This window comes from Coptis chinensis, chromosome 8 (assembly GCF_015680905.1).
Source record: "Coptis chinensis isolate HL-2020 chromosome 8, ASM1568090v1, whole genome shotgun sequence".
Classification (NCBI taxonomy): domain Eukaryota; kingdom Viridiplantae; phylum Streptophyta; class Magnoliopsida; order Ranunculales; family Ranunculaceae; genus Coptis; species Coptis chinensis.
This window is the reverse complement of record NC_141463.1, coordinates 65,090,620-65,107,728: the sequence shown is the minus strand read 5'-3', so window position 1 is coordinate 65,107,728 and position 17,109 is coordinate 65,090,620. Positions and strand designations below refer to the sequence as shown.

At 37.0% G+C, this 17,109-nt stretch overlaps 1 pseudogene; it reads right to left on the bottom strand.

The window, feature by feature from the left end:
* Positions 1 to 14,891: 14,891 nt before the first annotated feature.
* On the bottom strand, positions 14,892 to 16,244 carry LOC147482453 (uncharacterized; annotated as a pseudogene).
* Between the last annotated feature and the right edge of the window lie 865 nt (positions 16,245 to 17,109).

The following is a 17,109-nucleotide window of genomic DNA, read 5'->3' as shown; positions in this document are numbered from 1 at the left end:
ATGACACAGCTATTGTTAATTGGTGTTAATTCCAAATCGTAAGTACTCAACAAGTGCTTGCCCCCAGTCTTGAGTTGTATATAAAACTTGAACTTTATTCTAATTTCTCGATATTTCTTCAATTTCTTTCAAAAATAACATTTGGACTGCGTCTTTAATTTGTTGGTCAGTGTAGGTTTGTTATGATTCACTAACATTTTGACTACCGACGTGATTGCCACAAATGCCTGCATGAATTTCTTTCAACACGAGTAAGCCTTCTACTTTGGTGAGGCATCTAAGCATGGGGGATAAAATATTTCTCTTTTTATACAACTGTGGATCACCATTGGACGATGTTATCGTTAAGAATTTCCAGGCGTCACGCTTGACAGTCTTAGCGAGTTTGGGGTCTGAAGGAAATATGTCGTTGTTCAGGAAGGCAATGTATGGAGTTCGCCAGCTCTTGGTTGGTGCTGCCAGCATATGCAATCAAAAGCGCGGGGCCCCTTTCTTGAATCGTTGAGATCTTGGTCACCTTGAACAACTCCTAAAGTTAACTCTGTTTCATTCCCTTGGTTAAACATTTCTATATCTTGAGAGGAATCATAATTTAGCTAGTTAAGCAACAATTCATCATTGTCATATTTTCTTTTTCTTGTGGTCACAACATGAACGATTAAAGGTGATGACTTTGAAGAAGCAATGAAAAAGCAGCACGTGTTGATGTAAATGTCCATGAGTTGCTCGACTGAGAAATCAATACTTGGATCTTGTTGGAAATCGACGATGACTTGTCTTGGGCCATCAATAGTGATAGATGCAGAGAGGTATGCCAAGGTGTCAGCGTGTTGAATGTCATTTCGAGGTCTCTGAATGATTGAAATGACATCAAATTGATGAGCAAACCTATAGATCAAGTCTAGATATGATGCAATCTTATCATCCCATGCTTCAAAAGAGCCTCCAAATTGGCTTCCCACTAATAGAGAGTATGTAAAAATTTGAAGCTTTTGAACTTTTAATCCTAAAGCAGTATGCATGGCTTAACTGACTGCTTCATATTCCGCTACATTGTTAGATAATTTGAAACCGAAACGAACTGAGTGCTTAATTGCTGAATCATCAGGAGAAATAAAAAGACACCCGAACCCGGATCCAAACTTGTTGTATGATCCATCTGTGTAGACTATCCATACGTCTGATGACAGGGTAATAAATGTTATGGGACCTTGCCAGCCCCAACTGTTGCCTTTTCAGTGGATAAGTCTTCGTCATGATTGATTTTTGTGACCATATCATTGATTGGAAAGTCAGACATTAAAGATGCAAAAACATGACCTTTTTTTGAAGTACGCGGTTTGAAAGTAATGCTATATGCACTCAAATAATTGTCCCATTCTGCCAGTCTATTTGATTCTTGTGAATTCCGGAGCACTTTGCGAAGAGGGTACTCAGTGTATACCTTGACCAATCGTCCTTGAAAGTACAACTTAAGGCGTCTTGCAGAGTGAACCAAAGTGAGAGCAATTATCTCAATTCTTGAATATCTAGTTTCTGCCCCCGTTAGAGTTTTGCCGATGAAAAAGATTGAACGGCCATCTTCACCATCACCAAACAATACTGCACTTACCATAGTGTCTGTGGCAGCCAAGCAAATTCCGATTGGTTTCCCTGTAGCTGAACTTGGAGGAGTGGGCAAGTCGTGAGCCTGGAGCCCTCTATCAACACATAGGGCATAGGTCGTAGGTGTTTTTGGTCAGACTCCAGTGCTTTGACAACATAAGTGAGTCTTGTGGCTTAGATCACCTTATTAGGCCTAGGACATTCCCTGGTTTCTCTTTCACGAAGTAGAAAAGCACAATCGATATATGCGCTTATAAGCTAGCCCAATAATATAGAGGCATTCCATTGCTCTTTTTTGTTTCTAGTTGTTACTTACATGAGATTCTTTTGAGCTTGCGGGACTGTGAGAATGAGATCCTTAAAAGAGTTAATCTCTGCAAAATGTTAGAAGACCAACAAAAAAAAATATATAGAATAAATCTAGCAAAAAATGATGCTTTGAAACATGCATCTAGAATTAGATCTGAAGTCTAGTGATTGGAAAACACCCAAGATTGTTTCAGTATCAATCCATGTGCGTATCTGGGATCTTTTCTTTAGATTAATGAATTTAGTGCAAGATCATAAGCACCATACCATACTAGGAAGATGGGAGTACTGGATCAATCCTTCAGATTGCTTACTTCCTCAAATAGATTAGGCCCAAAGATGAAACTCTCATCCGCTTTACCGGACCCCAAAGAAAGTAAAACACGCATCCATATTTCGTTCAATTGACATAACATCTATAACTTGGTGGCTTTGCACAAATTTATGGAACTTGTGTATCACGACCAGATTACCGATTGTGGATAGATACTGTACCGTCGGCATAACTGTGGTGTAGAGAACAACAACTTTTTGTTTGTTCCCCAGGAAACGTCAATTGCCTTAATAGATTTGTTGAAGTATTTCTTGGCTTGGATTGATTGGTCGAATCTCAGGGACAACATCAATGGTTCAAAATTTTTCGTTATTGTCTTGCAAATGGTGGAATACACTGTGGTTTTCTCCAGATCTTGGGATTCTTGATGGAGTGGATGAAGCAGTATTGTTGTTGTCTATTTGTACTTGCTTCTCTTCGTTTATTTGCTTCTGCAAGTCCGCGTTATGCTCATTTTCCCTTCTGAGCTTGTGATGCAGCGCCTCCAGGATCAGGTCTTCATCACTTGTCTCCATATTTTCTGGATCTGCAACTGGATCTACACCTGCATCTGCATCTGGCTAATTTGTACCATTATGAGGAGAAGATACTAGAGCCTGGGACCTTGGAAATTTTGATCTGGGTTGTCATGGTACTTGAAGTAGCAAAGGCGGAGCTAGTTAATTTGATGCAAGTTGATCGACACGAACTTCAACATTTTGTTGATTGTTTCCTTCGGATGGTTTTGCTCTGACCTGCTTGTTCGCTAGAGATCTTGTTATATTGACATTGACAAAGATAGAGAGAGATACGTGGAAGAGGGAACGTTAATAAGAACCACAGACGACGCCAATTATGTTTTGGTAAGAATTCACCCAGACACACTATTGAATATGTAAGGGAAGATGTTGTATAAAGAATGAGAATATGCCTTTAATGGTTGCCTACGTATCCAGAATATGTTTCCAGAATCAAGTCTCCAAAACATAGTTCTTTGTTAAGTGAAGAGTCCTATTTATAGAAATAGAAAATAAGAGTTCTGAGAGCACAAGAACTCTCACTAGATAGGACTGGTTAACTGAACATGTGATCGGCTCAGGTGGTTGACTGGACCTGTGGGCTGTCTAGATGTCTAACTTAACATGTGAGCCGTCTAAATGGCTAACTAGAACTGTGAGCCGTCCAAGTGGCTAACTGGAACTGTGAGCCGTCTAGGTAGCTAAGTAGACTGTGAGCTGTCCAAGTGGCTAATTGGAGCTGTGAGCCATCCAAGTGGCTAACTAGAGCTGTGAGCCGTCCAGGTAACCAAGGATCGGTCTTTTAGACTTAATGTAAAGACCTTAATGGAATCCATTAGTAAGGGCACTAATATGGTGGTACATACACTCAGATTGATCCATATGCTAAATATAGAGAGAAACCACCGTTTCCCCCAGAGACTAGCATGTTAAGCAAGAATATAAATTTTGATAAGATTAGGGAAATTTTAAAAAATCTAACGATAAACCTACCTTTTCTTGAAGCTATTAAAAAATTACCACAACATGCTAAGTTTCTAAAAGAGTTGTGCACTACTAGGTGAAAAACAAACATTCCAAAATATGCCTTTTTAACTGAACAGTTTCCCACTCCATCTGAACATAATGGAATCGTTAAGTACAAGGACCTTGGTTGTCCTACTGTACAATGCACCTTAAGGGATACCCACACGACGACTGCGCTATTAAACCTGGGGGCGAGTGTTAACTTACTCCCTTATTATCTATATAAACAAATAGGTCTACAAGAGATGAAACCAACTAAAATGACGTTGCAATTAGCTGACCGGTCTATTAAGTATCCTAAAGGTGTTGCTGAAAACGTGCTTGTTAAAGTTCAAGATTTTTATTATCCAGCCGACTTCGTTATCCTCGACAAAGAAGTCGCTAACGACTCTGTTCCTATTATCTTAGGGTGTCCCTTCTTGGCAACTGCTAATGCGCTCATAAACTGCTGTGATGGTTCGGTGTCCATGTTCTTTGACCATATTTCTGTTGAGATAAATATTTTCAAAATGATGCAATAGTTACCCAATACGACTATCAATGGAGAAGTTAGCATGATCGAGAGCTTAGCTCAAGATTATTTCAACAACACGTTTCCAGATAATCAGATGCATCAATTCCTTTAATTTGGAAGTTCCGACTTCGACGACGACTCCTACATAGAGGAAGTCAACGCCCTTTTCGAGTCTACTCCTATCTTAGATTCTTCTATAGCTCCATCTTCTGAGTTTGAATACCTCTTACCTAAACAAGTCTTCACTACTCAAGACGAGGACCCTTTGGAATCCTTTTTACCCATTCCTCCCACCCCTGTGCTTAAACCTCTTCCTACTGAGTTGAAATATATCCAGCTTGATCCGGATGGCAGTCATCCGATCATATCTTCTCAGTTATCTGCTGATGAAGAAACATGTTTGATTAGGGTGATTAGGGAACATCGTTCCAAGATTGGTTGGTCCCTAGACGACATTAAAGGGATTGACCCTAGTGTATGTACACATCACATACATTTGGAGGATAATGTGAAGACTTCATGCAAACCTTAGTGTCGCTTGAACCCTGCCATGAAAGAGGTGGTCAGGAAAGAAGTCTTACAGTTACTCGATACAGGTATCATGTATCCCATCTTCGATAGCGAATGGGTAAGCCCAATTCACATAGTTCCTAAAAAATCAGGGGTTACCATTGTGAGTAATGCTGACGGGTGAATATGTTTCCACACGAGTTCCTATGAAATGGAGGATCTGTATTGACTACAAACGCTTAAATGCCATGACACGAAAGGATCACTTTCCCTTACCTTTTATAGATCAGATGCTCGAACGTCTAGCTGGTCATGTGTTTTATTGTTTTCTGGATGGCTACTCTGGCTATTTTCAGATTATTATTGATATTGATGACCAAGAAAAGAATACCTTCACATGTCCCTTTGGAACGTATGCCTATAAACGAATGCCTTTCAGCCTTTGTAATGCTCCTGGTACCTTCCAGCGGTGTATCCTTCATATCTTTAGTGACATGGTGGAGTGTTTCATGAAAGTTTTCATGGATGATTTTTCTCTCTATGGAAACTCTTTCAGTGAATGCTTGTCTAACCATTCTAAAGTGTTGACATGGTGTGAGGAAAAGAATCTGGTTTTAAATTGGGAAAAATATCATTTTATGGTAAAAAGAGGAATAATGCTAGGTCATATTGTATCTAGCGACGACATAGAAGTAGATAAGGCCAAATTAGATAAAATAGCGTCTTTACCTATATCATGGACTATCCATGATATTAGAGCCATTTTAGGCCATGTAGGTTTCTATAGGCGTTTTATCAAGGATTTTTCAAAATTAGCTAGGCCTTTAACTAATCTACTTTTGAAAAGATGCCATATTTGATTTCAATTATGACTGCAAATAGTCTTTTGAAACTTTAAAAGCCGCTTTAACATCTGCACCGATTATACAACTCTCGATTGGTCTAAACCTTTCGAGCTTATGTGTGACGCTAGCGATTATGCTATTGGTGCTGTGTTAGGCCAAAAACTAGATGATAAGTCCACCGTTATTTATTATGCTAGTAAAACTTTAAATGATGCTCAAAGAAATTATACTACTATGGAAAAGAAATTTTTAGTTGTGGTTTATGCTTTAGATAAGTTCCGTCCTTATTTGGTTGGTTCAAAGACCTTAGTCTACACTGACCATGCAGCTCTTAGGTACCTTCTCGCTAAGAAGGATGCTAAACAGAGATTGATCTGATGGATTATTCTCCTGCAAGAGTTTACCCTAGAAATTAAAGATAAACGAGGGGTCAAAAATGTAGTTGCCGATCACTTATCTAGACTAACAAATAACAGTGATAGTGATTCTAAGCTCATACCTGATTATTTTCCTGATGAACATCTTTATTCTATTTTTTCTGCACCTTGGTATGCCGACATTGTGAATTATTTAGCTTATGATATTATTCCTGATGTTTGGTAAAAAAATGAACGTAAAACTTTTTTGGCCAGAGTTAAGCTATACTACTGGGATGAGCCCTACCTTTTTAAGTATTGTCCGGATCAGATTATTCATCGTTGTATTCCCCTGTGGGAATATAATGAGGTTTTATCCTTCTGCCATGACAAAGAGTGTGGTGGCCATTTTAGTGGTATGAAAACGGCAACTAAAATTATTCAATGTGGTTATTATTGGCCTACCCTTTTTAAAGATGCCCAAGTTCACTGCAAGACGTGTGTTCGTTGCCAACAACTTGGGCGTATCACTAAACGTAATATGCTGTCTTTAAATCCCATTATGGTAGTAGAATTTTTTTTTATGTATGGGGCATTTATTTCATGGGTCCTTTTCCTGTTTTCCATGGTTTTATTTATATTCTTGTTGTCGTGGACTACGTTTCCAAATAGATAGAGGCCATGGCTTGTCGTAGCAATGACCATAAGATAGTTGCATTTTTTGTTAATAAATACATTTTCTGTCATTTTGGCATCCCTAAAGCCATCATCAGTGATGGCGGAATGCATTTTTGCAATAGAGTTGTTGATTATTTAGTTAAGAAGTATGGAGTTACCCATAAGGTGGCAACTCCTTATCATCCACAAATTAGTGGCCAAGTAGAAGTCTCTAATAGGGAAATTGAAAAAATACACTAGTACAAAAAATGGTTTTTGTGGCTGTTTTAAAATGTTATTTGTGACTGTTATGTTCAAAACGGTACAAATAGCAGAAAAGGGTTTTTGTAATTGTTTTAAAAAGTTTTTGGTAACATCCGTTTTCAAAACGGTCACAAATGGTGTTTTTCTAAAGAAGGTGTATATGTGTGGAGAACTATTTGTGAATCTCGCATCTTAAAACTGACTGTTTCAAGGACCAGTGTCTAACGAATGTACATTTGTAACTATCAAAATATCACAAGGTCAGTTTGGTCATTATATCAGTTATGAAAAACTGAAATTAACGCACGTATCTTAAAAGCAAAACAACTACTTTCTTCCACCGAGTACCAGCACCATTTCTAATAAGCGGAAAAAAAAACAATCGATTACGAGAGTTGTTAACCATTGGCATATCTCTTCAAAATATCAAGCACCCAAACTAATTTAACTTCCCACTTAAATGTTATCCCTCTCTCACTCACGCCTCTCTCATTCCCACTCTAAGAAGGTACACTCTCACAAATACAAAATCACTTCTTTTTAGTGTTTTCAAAACCAAGTTTTGATTTCATATATACTCATTAATCTTTTGTTTTGGTGATTTCATAGGTTGTTTTGTAATACTTCATCAGCTTGAACGCCTTGAAGCCATTAAGGTAAATAATTTGATTATTTCCTAGTGATTTATTTATAAAACTAGCCATTTGGCCCTACCTATGGCCGGACTTGCTACATAGATAGCTAATGACTCAAAAGCCAAAAAGTTTACTTGAATAAATAATATATGTATATTGATAGCTAATGATTCATTGCTTATATATATATATATATATATATATATATATATATATATATATATATATATATATATATATATATATATATATATATATATATATATATACTTTGTTTGAAGGGTTTATGTTTTTCTAATTTTTTTTAAGGGGTTTTATTTCTAGTTTTGGGTTATTATTGTTCATGTTGCAATAAGTTGTCAGGTTGCCGATGAAGAAGTATGGGACCTAGTAGGACCTTCTGGTGAATGCTCTAGACCTAAAGATTGGGAGTTGCATTGATCCCATCAATTATTGTTCAAATATTGCTGGTTCTAGCAACATGACATTCTGGCCAGAGCCTATTCCAAAGGATTCAACGATAGATACATTTACTAAGTCCACAGATTCACCAAGGTTTAAAGCATTAAGCTCAAAATCAGATGACCATCAAACAATATGCAACATTGGCTAAAAGGTTAAGTTTCAACAGCCAAATTAAGCAAGCTATTCAGTAATCAGTAAATCATACTAAAAGAAAACCTGTAGCAGAATATGAGACAATGGGCTGAAGAAAAAAAAGTTTCAGAAAAAGTAAAAGAATAGGGAACCGGGTGGTAGCCCTCTATCTTCAATGCTAACCAAAGATAAAATAGCATGATACTGTTGAAAAGACCATCGGTCCAACAAATTCAACAAATGTTGTTATTCTATATTTTACCTACTTGTCAAACATTTGTTAGCTTTTACCTTTTTTCAAACATGGAGAAGAAATCATGAAAAACCATCAGATAAGGTTTTGCAATATTGATTGTTCAGCTTAAATACTATAAAGTAATGTTAGATTAACATAGATAGGTTCAAGTACCTCAAACTGGTGCAATTCTGAAATTCTTAATGTGATGACGTTCTTTTGCATAATGGAGTTGTGATGGTTAAAACAAAAGCACATTCTTGTGTGACCGCTGAAGCACTTCCCATGAGATATCTTTTGGTGAGAACCATGCATGTTCTTTTCCATTGTACGGTGTCGCTTGCATTATTAGGTAATAAAGAACATGCATTAAGCTATTTTGAGCAGACCTGAGGACACAAGACCATCGAAACAAAGAAACGTATTCTGATAGACCTTGGCAGAAAAAGTGTCCCACAAAAGTTCTTCATTATATATATAAAGTCACTCGGTATCATCTGATCTGACCGCCGTATTGTGCTCCTATCCTGGCTTACGAGGTTTGTATTACCTCGGTAGTATGGGTGGTAGCTTGTTGGGTGTGAATCAGACTCTCTTGGGGAGATACGACGACTGGTATGTGACCTATGATGTTGTCCATCACACCTGCTATTATGTCCATTAACATCAGGAGTCCTCAATCGCCTTAATAAATTTGTTGAAATATTTCTTGGCCTGGATTGACTTGGTCGATTCTCAAGGACAACATCAGTGGTTTGGAATCTTTCGCTATTGCTTTGCAAGCGATGGAATACCCTACGGTTTTCTCCAGATCTTGGGATTCTTGATGGAATAAATGAAGCAGAATCATTGTTGTCTATCTGTACTTGCTTCCCTTTATTTATTTGCTTCTGCAAATCGCGTTATGCTCCTTTTCCCTTCTAAGTTTGGTACGCAGAGCCTCCAAAGTCATTTATTCATCACCTGTGTCCATATCATTTGGATCTGCAACCATATTTGCATCTGCATCTGGATCTGCATCTGGCAAATTTGTATCATTAGGAGGAGCAGATACTGGAGCCTGTGACCTTGGAAATTTAGATTTGTGTTGTCTTGGTACTGGGAGCAACAAAGGTGGAGCCTGTTGGTTTGATGTAACTTGATCGACACGAACTTCAGCATTTTGTTGATTGTTTCCCTCTGATGGTTGTGCTCTTGCCTGCTTGTTCGCTAGAGATCTTGTTATAGTATCCATTGACAAAGATTGGGAAAGATACGTGGAAGAGGGAACATTAATAAGAACCGCATACGGCGCCAATTATGTTTGGGTAAGAATTCACCCATACACACTATTGAATCTGCAAGGGAAGATGTTGTATAAAGAATGAGATGGTGCCTTTTATGGTCGCCTACGTATCCAGAATATGTTTCCAGAATCAAGTCTCCAAAACGTAGTTCTTTGTTAAGTGAAGAGTCCTATTTATAGAAATAGAAAATAAGAGTTCTGAGAGCACAAGTACTCTCACTAGATAGGACTGGTTAACTGAACGTGTGACCGGCTCAGGTGACTGACTGGACCTGTGGGTCGTCCAGATGTCTAACTTAATATGTGAGCCGTCTAAGTGGCTAACTATAACTGTGAGCCATCCAAGTGGCTAACTGAAACTGTGAGCCATCCAGGTGGCTAAGTGGACTGTGAGTCGTCCAAGTGACTAACTGGAACTGTGGGTCGTCCAGGTGGCTAAGTGGACTGTGAGCCGTCCAAGTGGCTAACTGGAACTGTGAGCCATCCAGGTAACCAAGGATCGGTCACTTAGACTTAATGTAAAGACTAAGTCCCTAATGAAGTCGTTAACCAGGGTACAAATGTGGAGGTACGTACACCTATAAACTTAAGGTCATAGGATCAAAATCACAGCCATCTACATGTATGCAATTTCAAATTTGAACCAAAATAAATGTAAATGATCGAAATAGTAGATGAAAATGGTGAAGGAAAATTATCACAGGAAAATATTTAGAAAGGTAACTTTCAAACGAAGAGCAAAGTACTTAAACATTTAAGTTAAAGAAATTAAAGTTGGTGTGAAGAATTCAACCCCAATAACAATTAAATAGAACTCAAAGTCTATAAAAGTTCCGAGTATCCAAAATCCTTAACTTAACCAAGTATTCCTTAGCCATGTATCAAAAGCTTTGTAGACTTTTGGTATGCATTGGGGGTTACACTAAAATTATGAAAATTAGGTGTTTCTACAACGAATTAATCATATACCCTATAATAATACATGTGATTTGCATAGAATATGTACTTAATAAAATATCAAATAACTACACAAATTAATATTTAACTCAAACAACATGCAATGAAGCATTGTTTTCTCAACGGTGGGAGCATACCTGCCAGTGCAGTATGCCGGTGATTCTAGGCCCTTTTGAACACCTTCACACAATGAACTGTTTGTTTTCCAGCAAAAAAAAGGCTAGAGCACGAATTATATTTGTAATAAAGCATTTGACATTTTATACATGGACCTTTTCACTTTCTTCAAAAATTCTTGCAACAAAAGATTTTTCCAGTGATGGATTGAGATGAATTGCAAAAAATATGTGTGACTAAACTTTGTTTTCTATGGGAGAGAGAAGAAATTGATACTTGCTCTTTAACTACGGGAGATGTAAGTTTCAACGCTAAACCTTTGAGTTCTATCCGTTAAATAGTGATTTATATTTTATTGTTCGAAGGATTTTGACAATTACGACCCCAATTATTTTCTAATCCTACTAACACAGTGATACACATAAATGATCATATGACCTTGGTACACCTACAATGTGGTAACTAAGTTTCCACTGCAACCATTCCCTTGAAATTGGACGAATCTAAATCAAGATACAAAAAGTTAAATATGAACACAATTGAGGTTTACAAAGATCAATGAGTACCTTGAAATACAACTAAATGGTGGTCAAACTCTTACAAAGAAAATAACACTAACTATAGCGTGTAATAATATTTTCAAACTCTTTCTATAAGCTGACTCTTTGAAGACTTTACTATCATCCATTTCTATAACCATTTGAATCACAAACCACGTAACTCCTTGAAATTAAAAATTAGCTATTACCTTTTTATTTTTATTTTGCTAAAGGTAGTTGATTAATAAAGAATAAGGGTTACAAAAGTGGAAGTTACATATTAAGAACTGCTTAATGAAGGTTACATCATATGTGTACCTTTCCTAAAACATCAATGATCTAGTGGACAAAACGAAAATAAGTGGTGTAGTGATTCTCTAGATTCTTCATGAAGAGTGGTCTACTATCCCACCATTTTCTTTCACCTTGAGCCAAGTTAGCCCCATGTTTAGAGCAGCTATCGGCTCCAAGGTTAGTCTCTCTCCAAGTGGCTGTGACATTGATCCATGCTGCCTGCTCCATCATAATTTGCCACCTTTCTCGGACTCTCCAATGTACCTTATTCTCCTGAAATGCTTGGACTACAGATTTCGAGTCACTTTCCACCCATATATATTTCCATCCCAGGTCCAGCGCCTTGTGTACAACTTCCACAATAGCGACTGTTTCAGCCATGTAGTTAGTATTGACCCCCAGACCTCCTGCCGCTGCACCTAAGAATTCACCCTTATAGTTTCGCATAACCATTCCCCAACCTGATCTCCCAGGATTCCCTCTCGAGCACCCATCAATATTTACCTTTAATATTCCAGGTGGAGGAAGAGTCCAGAAACATTCAATGATTTTTGGTGCTCTTCTCAGCTTGTGTTGAAGGTTGAAGACTCTAATATTACCTTTTTATTTACGTTTGGCTAGCATGTAATGATATGTCCCAAGTTTACTCAATACGAAAATGAGCAGTGGCCTAAAGAAAGTGTCACGGTTGACTGTCCTTCCCTTGAAGAGCATGGGTGGCTTGATTGAATTTATTTATTTAAAAGACATTTTGAACCTAACAATTCAACTTCCAATCCACTACAAATATCAAACTATAAGAATGGGATTATATATGCATTCCCCCTTTATAAGTAGCATCACAAATTTTATCTCTAAGTACAATTTCATAGAGTCGAATGTTAATGGAGTAAAGCATTTGCATAGTTCCCATATACCTCTAAAGCATTTTATGATTCAGGTTAGTATAACTATACTAAACTTTAATTAAGTATCTTTAATTGAACAGGAGCATCTTTTGAGTCACATTACCAATTAATATTGTCTTCTCCCTTGTTCTTTCCTTAATCTTGTTACCATCCAAACCAATTTTTTTGATAGACATACCTAAGTGTTAATTGTGTCTACGCTAAAAATATTCAAGCAAGACCAAGTCAAATGTGTTCAGTAAGAACCTGAGTTAGTAGTTGTAGGAGTGTGGCAGGATATGCAAAATCCAATAGCGTCATAATAAATCAAAAAGAGAAAATGAGTAATCGAATGGCAATCTAAGCTAACTTCCATTCATGCACACCCTAAAGACCAATTATGGGCTTAACTATGGCTTTGACTATTCCACCATTTCAAAGGGTATGAGCATGACAATTAACGTAATGAAACTTCCTGGCCTAAGCAATTTGAAAAGCAAGGTATATATATGACAATCAAGACATCTATTCATGTATGAAACAGTGTAAGATATTTACTTCCCACCAAAATGAACGATGGCCATCACACCAAATATAATTGCAGTAACCACAAACTTTAAAGTGGGAAAGTACAGCTGCAACTTAGAGTACATATCCTCGATATATAGAGAGTTGAAAACCTTCGAGTTTCTTCCAATTTTTTTGGTTGAACAGAGGTAATCAATTCATCAATCTCTGCTCCTTCCAATTTCTCGCCTTTGTTCGTAATAATTTATTTGTGTTTTGATGATAAAGAAAAATTGAGAAGGTTTAAAAAAAAAAAAAATAGAATTGATTGGGTGGGATTTTGACGAAGAGTCTTTTGTTATTTTTTTTTTATTATTTTTTTTGGGTTGGTAGGTTTAAGGAAGGGTTTTGCTGAGAATGGAAGCGAACTCAGGAGGTTTTGCTCAGAGAGATTTTGCTTGATTGATTTTTTTAAAAAAACAATTTGGGTTATTATTATTGGTGAACAATTGAAAGAGGAGTGAAATTTCTTTTTTTCTTTCGAACTTTTGTTAAATTTGACGTGTCCACATTAGAGTAAAACAGGGTGGTGACATGGCTTCTTAGGAGCATTCTCAACTGCTCAGTATTAATGGTCATATAAAATGTTCTTCTCCAATACCCACATGCGTACACATACATAAACTGATAGAGTTGCTTGAACAAACGAAAAAAAGTCAGACCACCCACGACTCTATTACCACTTACTTTAAAAGCGGAAATACCTACACCAAATTAGAGCCTATTACTTGAATTATAAGTGCTTGTTTAACCATGTTCGACTTTGTAAAATAATAGTAATAGACTAACAATTGGCACATCCTTTGTTTTTACTTGTAAACCTCACAAAGTAGATTAATCAATGTGATTCACAAACTTTTCATTCACCAAAATTTAGTTATAGCAACTTGACACTATAAGGTGTACGCTAAAAATATAGCCCAAGTGGTGCCTAGCTAATAGCCACCCCAAGTGTTGCTCTACTTGTTTTCTTCCAAAAAATTCTAGTTTGAGAAGTTCAGCATGGTCCAGAATAAGTTATTCCTATGGGTTAACAAAAGAACTTGAAAATATAGGAAGGTCAAACCCAGATGTTCCTTACAACAACTAATAATAACGTACATTTGAAAACTTTCATGACTTGGTCATAGACATGGACAATATAATGTAAAATCAATACATGCACCTGCTAATACCTAGTGGTTTCATTTTTATGCTAAGACGAAAGATAAAACTACAACCCATTTTCAACCAAATGAGGTCAACATAGCAACGAAGGAGAGCAGCGTATTGCGACGTAAAACCATTAGTCCCCTACTAACTTAAAGACTCATCACAAATACTCACATAACTAATTTTCCTATTGGCCTAAGCATCCTTGGTCAAGTGTAAAAAAACTGTGAGGGGTCAAAATATACCTGGTTTTGGTCATGAAACTGAAGCACCATCAGAGAGCAAGATTTAGAGATTTGATATTTCTGGTTAGGAGGAGATCTCTCCCAATGTCTGCTCGCGTAGTCTACACCAAATGTAGGAAAGTTCCATCGCCTCCTACCTATTATAAATCTAGATTATATCCCATACATTACAAAGCCAAGTAGAAAATAGAATCATAATGTGCCTTATTAATAACTATACTTTACCTGATTTGCTATTGTTGGATAATACAGCAAGCAATGTTTATGCAATCACCAGGGCGAACGATATCAGTGAGAGCCAAAGCTAACAGTCCCCATTGCCAAGAATTGCAAAATCACTTGAAAAACATTGGTTTCATATCTATTAGTTCCGATTTTTATGAAATTTGTTATCCTCACTTTCAAGTAAGTTTTACATTTAATAGTATATTAAAAAAATTCATATAACTAAAGTAAGTAGATGGTTACCCAAGGGCTAAAGACTCATCAGAAGAGTTGAGCTTCCAGCAATCGTAATCTATGTCATCCCCACCTTCTTCTCCATATGCTTTCTTTAACAGTGGTTCACCTTTCGCTTCAGGAGATCTAAAGCTTAGTTTCCTCTTCCTCTACAAAAGAAAGCTTCTCTTTGAATTCTGCAAAAGTGACTGCTTAGGGACTGATGTTGTTGAATACTCAATAGGCAAACTACCAACATCTAATTTGTGATGGCTATAGTAAATCAATTCCTTAGAGTTTCCATTAATTCTCATATCAGAGTAATATGATCCACCAGCAAAATTTGCATGGGCCAAAGTGCCATAACTAAATGACTTCCGAAGATTAGACTCATCCTTGTTGTCCTCCAACTCCCCTTCCTCGTTATCATCAAGGGAATCTGTGTCAAACGGATACGTGAGGTCTGCATCATCACTCCTAGTAGAGCACCTACCCGTACTGTCCTCTTCCTCACGTGCCTTCTTTACTCTTCAAGTAGATACATAATTTTTGAGAATGTTCACTTTTCTCAGACCTGCTTTAAGAGCCAAAACTTTATCTTTCTCTGATGAGAGCGCTACTGACCTGGGAGATAATGGAATTAGTGATACTGCTCTCTACACTGTCTCAGAATTTTCTTGTGCGGTTCTTAGTTCCAATAACCTGAAAAATAACTGCCAAAAAATAAAGCACAATGTCATAACAGAAAACTCGAGAAACGCAATCATGAAAAAAAAAACAATAAATATATTAGGAGTCACATACGCATATAGAAGGATGAGGTTCAGCGTCACCACTCACAAGTTAGAGGCACGCTAACTTCAAATTCATCTTTCCTAGCTTTTGATGCATATTCTGCAAGATTTAACAGTGCTATTCCAAAAATTGGTGTCTTAATTTTTGTCCTTAGCTCAAGACCTGAATAATAACAAAAAATGGATAGAGAAGCTGAATAACTTTAAAAAGAAGAAAACACCATAATGATATAAGAACCAAATTGATAGTAACCTGAGATATGCGATAATAAATTGGAGATTAGCTTGGTAATTATTAGTAACACTTCCATCCACAGCCGCTAATATAAGTCGATAATTAAAACCCGCAACAACTTGGCTTTCCCCGCGAACCACTTGCACGAATCGCAACTCAGTTTGCTCCTCTTTGTTATGCTCGGTTACAACAAACTTTCCAATGTCTTGAACTTCCGGGTGTTTTATGTCTTTGATAGGAGTCCAACCACCCGCCCTTCCCATACGACTAACACCAAAGGAACCGGTGGAGACTTGGAAGAAAATCAAGGAAAGAAGAAGGATGGGAAGGAGGAGGGATTTAGTTGTCATTTTTGTGTTATTTGGTGAAACGATAAGTTTGGTTAGTGTGGGGGCGTTTTGGAGTTATTTATTGCAGAGAAGCTGGAGCTCGTCTTCCATTAGATGCTAGCCCTCTTTAACCTTTGAAATCCATAGATCTAGATCCATTAAATTGCCCCGGAGACCAACAACGATGACAGATAGATACTACTTATGATGAAAGAAGTGATTTGGAGTTTTAAGGAAGGGTTTTGTTGAGAATGGAAGCGAACTCGGGAGGTTTTGCTCAGAGAGATTTCGCTTGATTGATTTTTTTACTGGAGATTTAGATTTAATTCTCAACTCTGAAATAATCCGAAGAGTTAAGGTATATCTGTTATCTTTCCGGGATTTTGTTTTTTTATTTTTTTTGTTTGTTTGGTTACGAACGAATTGAAACTGGGGTTTTGTTTTTTTTTTTTATCTCTTTGTTTGTTTGGTTATGAACAATTGAAACTGGGAAAAATAATTGGGAAAAGAGGGCGTAGAATTTCTTTTTTTCTGCCAAATTATTGCAAAATCTGATGTGTCAGTCTCAGAGAAAAAATGGGGGCTGACATGGGTGCCTGGGAGCATTCTCAACTACTCAATATTCATGGTCTTTGATTTGGGTTTAGTTAAATATTGGATTTTTGTGTTTTTTTTTGTAGTTAAGTTCAACTACAATTCATTTAAAGACGAAAGACATGTGTGTGTTTTCCAACCATTTCGCCATATTTTCTAGTAAGTTTTCCAATTTGCTTTGTGTGTTTAAACAAAGGGTTGTTACAGTGTATGTTGAATTTGACCCAGAACCATAATTTTCAAAAGGATGCTAATAAAATGTTTGATAAGAGGCCTGAAAGAAATATTGTCT